The 12,627-nt window shown below is 40.1% G+C and overlaps 1 protein-coding gene across 10 annotated transcripts in view; it reads left to right on the top strand.

Moving 5' to 3' along the window:
• Positions 1-12,627, top strand: part of baz2ba (bromodomain adjacent to zinc finger domain, 2Ba) — an 80,340-nt gene that overhangs the window by 38,160 nt on the left and 29,553 nt on the right. The gene's annotated exons all lie outside the window — the stretch shown is intronic.

The following is a 12,627-nucleotide window of genomic DNA, read 5'->3' as shown; positions in this document are numbered from 1 at the left end:
GACTTTTAAAAGGGTCTTCTACATTTGCCCCCAGGGGGGAGAAAAAGTGTCCTGGATAGAGCGGCAGAAAGGTGATACTGGTGAAATGGTGGCGTGAAGCTGTTTCCCATTATGACTCATTTATTGTCTTTTTGTTCTGTATGCAAGGGCAAAAGTGTTATATTTTATCACACATTGAACTACAGAGAATAAAAACTTTTATTTCTGATCCATGTAAAATATTTAGTTGAAATTTAAATCCCTCTTGACTGTGAAAAAAGGCAAGCAGATGTAATATTCTCTATGTGTTGCTAGACATATCCTGCCCTGATTTTGTCATTTGACAATGATGAAAAGGTAGACAGGGGCACAGAAACAAGAACACAAGGATTGGACAATGACATTTTCACTTTGTGAACATCATTTATTGAATCTTTTGGAAGCAGCTTATTTTTTCAGAATTGCTTTGAATCACGTTGCAATAACAAAACAGAAAGAAAAAGAAAAAAGAGAAAGAACCCATGTGAAAGTAACATAATGCAGGCCTTGAGGCAAACTGTGGTGACCACCATGTCGCACAGTTCTGGTCTTAATCTCAGCTCACTGAATTGTGGAAATCCTTGGCCTGGTCTCATTTTAAACCTTGTCAAATCTCTTTACAGATGCATAATAATCCTGCATTCATTTGAGTTTCTTGTCATTTTTATAGCAGTTATTAAGTCTTTGAATTTTACAGTTAGATCTCTTATCATAAAAACTCACGAGTAGCATCACAGTTCACAGTATAACAGGTGCATTTTGCTTTGGTTCACGCAAAATATTTCAACATATTTATCCGTTTAATTTTCCCGCTCTTCCCTGCCTCTGTGTGTTTGTTTGTGTGTGTGTATGTGCCACAGAAAAACCCAATTCAACACACATCCATGCCTACTTTTCCGGCACCATCAAGGTACAAAACGCTACTTAAACAAATATTTTAACAAGTTCTTGGATCAGTGGAGCTCAAATTTAAACTGATTAATAGCTGCTCTATTTATTATTCTTGAGGCATGCTGAATTGGCATTTAGCTTTAATTTATTACCTACATTTGGAAACAAGTGAAAGGAGCTTTGCTCTAGTTACATGCTTGCCAGCTGTGAGCATTTTGGCAAGTTACATACCAATTGAAACAGTTTTACTCGACTGTCATAAAAACAGAAAACGCTAATCTTTCATCAGCATGTCATATTAATGCAATTACAGGCTTATGGGGAGAACTATGCAGCATTTGGGGTGCACTGAAGCCCACGTGGTCCGTGATACTCACAAAGATTTCACATTCTCTGGTTTTTGTCTGACTGGGGACCTTTGTTGCAATCTATGTTGTTTTGCAGTCTTGTAAACCCAAACAAAGTTGCTTTTAGCCTGTGTTTATAGACCACTTTCTTGACTGGGGGCAGTAAACATCATTATAAAGCTTCATGTCACTGAAGTCAGTTAGCATCTCTGTGCTTAGCAAGAAAATTATGAGTCTAGTTGAGAAATTTTTTGGACACAAACCAAACCCAAAGGCACACAAGTCATTAGTTGTCTGTTATTAAATGGAATTGGGATACATACAGACTTGTATTATTTATTAATGGGCTAGTTGATAATAAACCAATATAGTGACTCCTTGCTGCTCATCTTTGTTTAAATGGCTTTATATCATTGTTTATGTTGTCATCATAACCTTGACTTAATCCTATCTCTCATGTGACATGTGGTTGTTGCTGTGCACATTTTCTTCGAATCTTTTTTAATCAACATAGTCTCTAATGTTTCAGTACTGCTATGCTTTTTTTCTACCACTACACCATGTTTTACATTGCATCTGTTCAAATATAAAAACTTTTCTTTCTGTATCACTTGAAGAAACAGATATCTAAAGCAAGATATTCAAATACTCACCGTATATTTAGCCATATATGTTTACATACCAACCCCAGACCATTTACCATGTACAAGATTTTCTCGACACTGCGGTGCTTTTGATCCTTGGTAACATCAATAAAAGTAAATAAAGATAACTAACTGTTCTTTACTCAGGTCTCTCCTGCAGAAGAGATTAAATAAACCTGATTAAATAAAAGTTACACATATTCTGTCACATTTAGTCACGAAATTACACACAAAATGGTTTAGGAGACACCAGAAAATATTCTGGTGTAAAGATACCTATACATAAACATAAAAGTGGCACATTCTTCCTTCTTATCTCACTGTTAGTTAAAATCTAAACTTTCAGCTTTATCTTCAGGCCAATAGGTCCTAACTTCACTGATTCACACAAACAGTTAAACTAATCACAGAGGGCCATTGGTCAGGTGCTAAAGCTACTTTGGTCAATTTGGAACTGTGCAGCTCAATATTGACTTAATGAAAACCTTACAGTCACTTGCCCAATAAATCAACATGTAAATGCTTGCCAGGACTGCTATGGAGTCTAAAAGGGGGAATACAGAACAAGTCAGCTAGATGTATGCAATCATTCTTTCGAAGGAGAAACAAGGAGCGTAGTCACACATATTATTAGCTCTGAGTCGTGGAGAACCACAGAAGCGAAATGGCAAGTTTTTTGTTTTTTGTTTTTTTTTAAGGGGTGAGATCGTTGAAGATTTGCTCTTGACACCATCTTCCTCCCCTACTTTTTGTCTGGAGTGGTAGAGTGGGAGTGAACGCCAGGCTTTATTTGTCTGGAATTACCTGCTCAATTCATCAGTAGAGGTTGAACAGATTTACTAACTGTCACAGTTGGTTTATATAAACTAGGCTGTGATATTTCATTAAAAAACCTATGCAAATACAACATTTTCTCTTTTCTATGCTTTGGCTGCAGTTTGTGATTCTTGTGTAATATGGATGTAAATTAGTTCCTGATTTTGTGGCTTATGTGTTTGTGTGTGTTTATGTTTGCGTGTGTACGTGTGAACGTGTCTGTGTGTGGGCATGTGCATGCATGTGTATGTGTGTCTTGTAACAGTACAAAGATGTCCCAAGGGTTTTTTTCCCCTTTTCTCATTACAAATGCTAATGTCACATTAATGAAATCGGCTTAGTTTAAGGTTTATAGCGTAGCCTACACTTGGCCTCGACACTTCCCACATATTTCAAGTTGAATCACATTTTTTCCCGTGGGCATACTATTCTGAGTTACTCTAAAATGTGCTGGCCCTGAGTGAAACTTTGGGGGAAAAGTTTAGAGCATGGTTGCCAAGCTTTGTCATCGTTTTAAATTGTCGGGCCACAGGCTGCCGGCTGTCCAGCTTCCGAAGATGACTGTTAGCTTAGCCACAGCAGTAATGGCTTCAGCGAGAGGCTGGCTAATGTAAACATTGTGTTAATGTGCTAGCAGCGGTTTGTAGAGTCACTAGCTGTTAATCATTGCACAACAGAGAGCTTGTCAGGCACAACAACATGCCAGAGAGTTAATCATGGTTATAGATCCCTGGTTTTATGCAGAGGACATATTTAACAGCTGCGTTTCTAATCATTAGGCTTTTCCAGTAAACATGTACAGCTATATCAGCAGCAATGATTCCTTGGGTCAGATAAAGATGTGTGAAAACAAATAATTTCACATTTACATGTCTAAATGCAGTGCTTCACCATGTCAAATAAAAGTGCAGGGGCATTTACTAGACTTTTAATTCAAAATGTCAAAACGACTAGAAAATATTCTTTCAGAAAACCCTCCAATTTAAAAGTGAACCCCAATGATTTGTATTTTTTCCTCAATGTTTTTGCCATTTCTACCCTTTAGCCATCAATCTTAGTCATTTCTCTCACATGAGTGTGATGAGCATTATTGTTTAACCTTTCCCTGGTGTTTTACTTCTTGCCTCAGTTTTCTTTTTTTTTGAAATACTAAAGTCATTTAAAGCTTAAACAGAGAGTTAGAGTTAGAGATTGCCCTTTGTAATTAAAAGCCAATTTTGTAAAATTGATTAGATTATGTTAATCAAGGGAGATAATATCTTAAAAGCAGTGTGAGGAAGGGAGATAGAGGGTGTGTGAAGAGTGGAAAGGAGTGACAGTCCAGCCGCCATTACAAGCTGCTGATTTCTGCAGAGTGCTTCATAAAATGTCAGAGCGCTTCTCCCTGAGCAAGACACTGAAAAATGGCAGCGCTGTGATGTGCTGGCACCTCACCTGCTGCACTGTGTGTGTGTGTGTGTGTGTGTGTGTGTATGAGAGAGAGAGAGAGAGAGAGAGACAGACAGAGAGAGAGAGAGAGGGAGAGTATCAGTGTGTGTTCATTTGTGCAAGTGTGTGCTTGAACTGTGTGTACATGCCTGTGAGTGTGTTTTTACATCTGTGTGTGTGTGCGTGTGTGTGTGTGTGTGTGTGTGTCCACACTGGCCTCCCTCCCATGTTGCAGTGAAGCAGAACAGAGTGGCTGACTGCCCGCTGCTTTGCCTCCCTCTCTGTCAATATAACACTATTCTCTTCCAGCCAGTCATTTTCACATGTTTAACATTAAGTAAAGCACCCATTTGAACAGAGGAATACAAGTGATTGACATATTGAGTTTAATGCTGGTGGATTTTCTCTCATCAGGGCTTATGTTGCCAGACTGTTGCTGTGAAACTGCTCAATAGCTTATAAGACCATCATCTGATTTCAGTATTTGAACACATGCAAAACTATAGATTGTGTGCCACTGTAAACACTCAACATTTATTCTGTTTACTACCTGATGTGAAGCGTGAAGGGTCCTTTAATGAAGTCATTTTGTGCAGGTGTTATTAATGTTGATTTCAACAAAAGCGTTAAAAGATAGCAAAGGTAAAAAAAAAAAAAACAGAGTGAGAGAGGGGATGTGAGGGGTGGGAGACGGGTCTTAAGGTAGGGGAACTGCTGAAGAGATAATAAACACAGCATCAAGCCAGAGATGTTAGCAGCCCTTTTGTTTAACAGTGTTGACAGCTAAAAAAGCCTGGGTCTGACGACAGTGAAACCAGGGAATTTTACTGCAGAGAGTAAATATATCCTCACCTTAAATATGTACAGTTTTGTGTTTTAGGGGATTTTTGTGACCTCAGGTGATGCAGTACAGGAGAGCAACATCATGAGTTGTTTTACAATGGTTTACTGGTAATTAATCAGGGCTTTTTGAAATGTTATGTTTGATATTAAGGCTGCAGCTAGCGGTCATTTTCATGAATTAATTTGTGAGTTATTTTTCTAATTAACCAATTAATCATTTAGTCTGTAAAATGTTAGAAACTGGTGAAAAATGCCTATAAGCCCAAGATGACATCTTCAAATTGCTTAACCGAACAAAAGTTCAAAACTCAGATACTCAGTTAACTGGCACATAATACAAAGAAAAGCAGCACATCTGCACAGCTGGGATTAGGTAGTGTTTGGCTTTTTTGCTTGAGAACTGACTTAAAAGATCAATCAATTAAAAAAAGAAATGTTTTGATCAACAAATCCATTGCCATTGTTCACCCCCATAGATTTTTTTAGTTTTACAGCATTCTTTAAGTGGCCATAATGGTGAATTCAGTTATCACAAACTGTGTTACATTGCAGTGCTTAAATCTGTAACCTATGTTCTGAACCGTTTGGCAGTTTGGCCAGTGTAGAAGGAATATGGGTACTGAAGTTCTGTGTGGCTGAGGGGAGCAGTAAAAATTAGGGACTGTGACTGTACATGTATTACCTACTCTGTTCTGTTGAGCAACACATTATATGCTCCAGGAACATTATCAAAACCAGGCTCTTATAACTGGTAGTCATGAATAAGCTATTTCTGCCATCACACCACTTATCTGAATTCTGTCACATTTGCAGTGATATCAGTTATCTCCTGCAAGTAAAGTTTCAGTGAAACAGAACTGACTCTAAATGGTTTTTTCCCATGGAAATGGACAGAAGGGGCTCCAACAATTGCTCAAGCAAGGTTTGCCGCTCCCTGGCTATTCCATTGTTCTGTCACTGTCAGTTTGTTTTGCTATTTGACATGCATGTCATTTGCATTATTCATATCTGGAGTACTGCGCTCACCCCCCCGTCTCTCTCTCTCCTTCTTTCCTTGATATTCCCTGTTAACTGATGCTGTTTCCTGTTATTCAGTTTTAAGTATTTTTGTATTTGCTATATTTATTATATTTATTAGAACGAGGGGAATCTTTTTAAGGAAGATTTGGAAAAGAAATCAAACTCAGCAGTGACAGTTAATTGGTTATTTCAGATACTGAATATTTTTGAGATTTTATATGACTGCATTGATTCCTGATATGAGTTATAAATCAATCACTAATTTAGAATACTTATTCTCACAACAAAATATTGTGTTGTTCTTGCTGTTAAATTGTAGCCTTTTCAGGAATTTTACAATAAAATTTATTTTATGCAGTACCATCATTCTGCAAAAAAAGAGAGCATCAGAGCACGCAGTGATCAAACTTTTAATCACAGAAATAGCATTAAGTAAATCTGTGTATCAGTATCTGTGTTTAATGTTTTGAACCTTTTTAGATTTCATGAACATTTCCTTTAAAATGCTGGATGAAGTGTTTTGGATTTTGGTTTCAGTAACTTAATCTGAGAGAAACTGCAAAATTTAAGGCAAAATGAATACACATATGTCTGCTGAGATTCAAAAATGAAGACTGCATATGTCCAAAACAAATTTTACAAATGAAACACATTAAGTGATTGCTGCTTTAAAGCATCAGTTTACTGTAGCTTCTCTGTTCTGCATCAGTCTTACTGTAAATGTTTTTTCTGTAAACTCAAAATACAAAAGTACTTGTATAGCAATTACAGGACTGTAGTGCTACTAATGTGGGCTATGTCACTGGAAGTAGTGAGGCATAATTAAGAATGTATTTGCAGTTGATTTAGAACTGCAGAATTGTGCAAACGTCTGCAAATGTCTTGTTAAGTATGTGAGAATTTAGTTACTTTATTTAATATGCAGGATGTATTTTGTGAAGCGAGTTGCTCACCTAGTATCTAAGCTCAGTGTTTAAGGCCTCAGGGTACATTTTTTTTGCAAATCATCACTTTGCCTCTTTGCACAGAGTTACATACAGCACAAAAAACGGTTTAAGAGCAAATATAAAATACTACAGTCTGTAATATAAATGGTAATTAACCTTAACAGGCATTGGCTTACCACTCACCTTGCCTCCAACGCGTCTTGTGAGTGTGTGTGTCTATATGTGTGCATGAATGTATGTGTTATTCTCTGAAGCATTGATGGTGTTTTTGTGTACTTCCAAACTGCTCCAAAGTCATTATGGACTCTTGTAGACACATGCAGTCAGTGGTGAGCAGATCTGGTTCAGTCTGCAGAAAAACCGTAATGAGCAGTGAGACTGGCAGATGAGTGTGAGTGGCTAGCAGAGGGAGAAGGGCAGAATCATCAGGGATGATTGCCTGATGCACACTTCTGGTTTTTTGATGTGAAGACCCTGCTAGGTTACCATGGGGAGAATAATTAGCTTTGGCTGGATGCAGATGCGAATGAGCGTAAGAGATGGGAATTTTCTTATTGAGCTTACTTTATGATACTTAGAATGGTGCATATGGGTGTGTTTGTGTGCACACAGATACACATACATGCAGTTACTCTTTCTCAAACACATGCACACAGGCGCACACACACACTACCAGCTCATTCTCTTCTATTTATGGCCAGGAAATGGGAGTAGTGCTATGTCTGGTTGAGCTGAGTAACACTATTCTGTCACACATAGGTTTGACATCAAACACAAGTGACAAGCCTATCCTATTCCTCTCCACCGAGTCATCACCATGTCCCAAAATCACATTATTGTCACTGGGAACCCAGCAGAGACGGATGGTGAGTAGGGATGTTGATTTCAGCCTTTGGCATCTACAGTATGCTTGAAAAGGCAAATAAAGCCATTTGGCAAGAGCTGATTTCTTGTCATTTCAAAAATATACAGAATGCGTGTGGCATGCCATTTGGTTTTATATTTTATCTAAAGCCTCTTACAGCGACATGGATATGCGTGTGTGTGTGTGTGTTACGACAGGGACCAGTGAATACTGAAGCTGGAAACTCTTCAATGCTAACGCCACGCTCTACTATTTGTGACACAGAGGACCATATCATTACCTTTTTGCCCTGGCAGGCAGTAAGCAGCTCTAGTGTGGTAAGCTCCAGTGTTACATGGAGGCAGGCAGGCAGGCAGTGGTGTGGCTGTAATAAGACCTGTGGCCAGCACCACTGCCAAGGCTAGCTGAGGCGGGGTGAGAGATGGTGCCCATCCCCAACATGCCCTGCTCTGCCATCTGTCACTGGGCAGGAGCAGATCCGAGGGAGGGGTCTGAGTCACTCTAGTTGTTGTCACCTAGACAGGCCACACTGGGGCATGCTGTCTCTTTGTACGCCTTTCAGGCCTTGGCTCAATCCACAATCAGTTTATGAAGCACTTATGCAGTTCTGCAAATTTCCAATTTAATATCATGATTCAGTGATTCAGTATAGATCTTTTTATTTCATGAATTTAAAATTTGCTTCACTAAGGCCTTTTTTTTCCAAAGTTTCATGAAGTGCTACAGTGAAATTACAACCCAAATAAAACTGAGCTGGAACGATTAGCTGATTAATAAAGTCATTTCCAATTGAAGATACCAAACATCCCCTGATTCCAGCTTCACAAAGCAGTTTTGCTTTGACTTATGTGGTAATAAAATTAATATCTTTGGGATTTGTTAGTTAGTTGGACTAAAGAAGCAATTTCATGACATCACCACCTGGACTGTAGCAAATTGTGTCTGGCATTTTATAGACCCAGCCCTAGAATAAACCACGGTATATGTGTTATGACCTTTCAGATTCTGCAACCAGTGTAGCATGATATTCTGTAGCATGATATCACACAATACAGTCTGTCTCTTTAAATGTTCTCTTAGTTGATGTTTGACTCTGGACAAAGGTTGTCACTTAAGCTTTTTGCCAAGACGCCCAGTTATGTCATTTCCTGGCTAACGGTGTGCGTGCAGCAAGGGGAGGGAGGAAGGAGGAGAAAAGGGGTCAGGCAAGCTTGTGCGTGCACTCTGCTATAAGCAAGATGATCTTGCTCAGTTAGTGTTCATTGCCAACAAGCATGCAAAGTACAAACATCCACATCCATATGCACATGTCATGTCTACAAAAGCACACACCCACACGAACATATAAAAATAAAGAGAGAGATGGGAAGATCACACAGAGTGTCTGACCATGGTCAGAAATAAAAGACGTTCTTGATGAGTCAGTGTCAATGATCTCACTCTCACAAACACAGCTGTAACGGAAAGAATCTGTTTGTGTGTGTGTGTTTGTGTGTGAGTGCAGTACCTTTCAGTAATGAGTGACTCATGACACCTGACTGACACTTTGTCACCTGGTAACCAGAAGAGCTTCTAGATATTAGACAACTATCATCGATTCTCAGAAAAAAAAACTTCATTATTTACTGGAAATGGTCATATAAAAACAAGTCAATATGTTTGTTTTGAGTAATACAGAAAAACACAAAGTGCTGAAAAGCAACGACTCCCATACGCGTTTTAAACAAGAAGTGCCATTGGTGGGTTACTCATTCCGATCCTCTTCTTTACCAGCAACCTTCATCGTGACACACTTGATAGGTTGACATTTCTCTTGTTAGTTGCTCGGAGCAGGACGCGGCTAAATAGAGGTCTGTGTTTGACACAGTTGCAGATCACAGTAAAAGGCAGGGAGTAAAAGATCCAGAGGAGAGAGTGAATGCTGCGGAAGCAGCGATGCTACAGTCTTTGTCGGCTGCAGTAAGGAGAAAAAAGAAAGAGAGCTGGGAGCCACCGTGCGTCTTTGAATGGGGTCAGGGCATCATGGGGAATAATGCATTTCCCTTCTCTTGCGCCAGGCGCTCCTTCCATTACGGCTGGAGAAGAGACATTGTGTCCACACTCTGATTACCACTGATCCATGCTGATGACTCTGTTGGCGGATTATCTCAGTTAGTATCAGCCATCTGTTACTGTGTGTACATGTGTGTGTGTTTTTTTGTGTGTGTGCGTGAAGGGGTGAGGAGGAAAGGGGCAGTACTGAGACACACAGGGGGTTGAATAGTTTGAGGCTGTGACACACAAACACACACACACACACACACACTTCTATAGGCACATGTATTGGCAGTCTTTTGTAAAACTGCTGCATGCGTAACTGAGCACCACAGCATACATGCACCACAGACATACAACACCACAAAACAAATGCATGATGTAAGGCCACATACCAAGTAACACAGGCCATTACACCATCACCAAATACACACACTCTGTCTTTCCTTTATACAGTGCCCTCCTTTCAGATGATACTGACATGTGAAGGCTCTTATACGAAGGCCACATGCAATCATAAAACCGCAGAGCTGTTTATAGCCACGCTATCTCCTGAAGGGCCATTGCATCCAGCCACTATTAGCTGCATGCGTTGACAGCTGGGTGCTGTGTTGTATTTGCGGATGTGACTGTGAATCCGGCACTGGAACACATCTTATAAATCATAGTTCAGCTATTAGCATAAATTCTCCCTCTCCTTGCATATGCGAGACCTGCTGTTTCTGGTTGCACCGCTCCGTGTTGATTGGTTGGTGTTGTTCAAGTCAAATTGATTTAGCTGTTCACGGAGATTATAACGCTTGCCTTATACCGCCACTGTGGTGTGCCGTTAATTACCTATAAAATCAAGCTAATTCCGATGCTAAATCCATTTTAATTTCTCATAATTAAGTCAGGATTGGATCCTTAAATACCTTGGCGCTCTATTATTGTTGCAATCATTGTTGTGGCTGTGCATTTGGTGGTACATTGCTGAGCTCAATCTTATTATTGTTATTAGATTTAATTGCACTAAGTGATCAGTTTGTAGTTGTCGGAGGATGATGGACTTGCCTTGCAGTCGTTTTTCCCCCCGCTGTCCTTTCTCTCTCCGTCTCTCATCCCAGAAAGAGGCCCTTTGAGAGATTGTGAGAGATGAGAGGAGATGAGGGGGAGGGTAGCTCTGCTTTACACCTCTGCAAAGGAGGGATTGCTTTTTTGTTGTTTGTTAGGGGGAAATCAATTCTGTTCACATCATCACGTTTTGACAAGGCGAGGCATTAAGTGCAGATATTGAGAAACGACAGGAATGGTTTACAGCCTGTCCTTCATCTTCTCCACTCTTTTCCTTTCTTCTGTCTTTTTTTTCCACAACAAAATCAAAGTGTATTGTCTTGCTTATCCTTTCCCCTACCTCAATATTTCTATCACTTTTTCTCTCTTTCTCTCCCTCTCTCTTTTTCCTTTTTCCATCCTCGGAAAAGGTAGGGAATGATCCGCTTCACTTACCAGCTGACACCACATAAGCTTGCTCGTCCTCTGAGACACGAGCCTTTTGTTTTCATGTGCATTATGATAATTATGAAGGGCCACAGCTCCTCTCCATTTTCATCACACCTCTAATGATACTTAGATTTTTTTGTCAGGAGCAACCACGGAAAAAATCAGTCTTTTTTTATCTCGTGAAAGACTTCTTTTATCATGGTTTTTTTTTTCCACCCAAACCTGACATTTAAAGGGTGACAGCCGAAGTGAAGGAGCACAGAGTGTGACAGCCATTCATGCAACAGAATGTGGCAGAGAGGTAACAGTTTTTGGTTAAGATTACAATAAGACACTTCATCTTCCTTCAGCCAGAAATGTATTCCTGTAACTAATATGTAACGTTCATTTATTTGTTGTTGTGGTTGATAATTTGGCTCTTAAACTCACATCCTGTCACCTTGCATGAGAGGCCATTCGAAAGACCTTTGACCTTGCTCAAAATTATACAACCACCGTCTTTTCACTGCAGCAATGGCAGTCATGGCTGCCCAAGTCCGATGGCACACCAGCCTCCTCCCCGTGGACTGCAGCAGGTTTTCTTGTCATCTGCGCCTCTCGCTCTCCCTCTCTCCCTCTCCCACTCTCCCTCTCTCTTGTCAGTGTTGCTCCTGGCGAAAGGCTGATACTTGATATTCAGAGGATAGCAGCTTTTGTCTCAGAGATTTAATCAGTGGCTCTGCTCCCACTGCAGAGGAGAGAGGGAGGGAGGGTGGCGGAGGGGGTGGCAGGAGAGAGGGAAGGAAAGAGAGATGGAGGCAGAGACTGTTTATGTGTAATGACACAATAACAAAGCCTGCCTGTAAAACACAATCTGCAAACTGTGCTTTTGAAGGGGATTTTCAGTCCTGGATTAGTGTCAGGCAGAGGGATATGGAAAAAGAGAAGAGAGAAAAAGAGTCAGGTTGATGTGATAGACGGGAGGTGATTTTGTGTGTGTGTCTGTCTGCAGTGGGGGTTGAAATGTGTGCGTCTGTGTGTGTGTATGTGTGTGTGTAAACTCATGTGTTTTGACACTGTTTTGTATTTATTTGCCTGCACAAGTTAGCAGCTGTGTGGGCACAGCCACATTGTGTTCTCAGTTGTAAGCAAAAGGGGATTAAAGTTGAATAATGTAAGTAAAATATTTGGCTGCAGAATGGCCAAATGTTTCTTGTGAGGGTTTATGTTGCTGGTTGGTTGATAATGGCTGGCATGGTGACTCTGTGAGACTGATAATGGATAGCTGCTGTGTTGGTTAATGCACCCATCAT

This window comes from Toxotes jaculatrix, chromosome 1 (assembly GCF_017976425.1).
Source record: "Toxotes jaculatrix isolate fToxJac2 chromosome 1, fToxJac2.pri, whole genome shotgun sequence".
Classification (NCBI taxonomy): Eukaryota; Metazoa; Chordata; class Actinopteri; family Toxotidae; genus Toxotes; species Toxotes jaculatrix.
The sequence above is the reverse complement of the archived record's forward strand: the minus strand, read 5'-3'. Positions and strand labels throughout refer to the sequence as shown.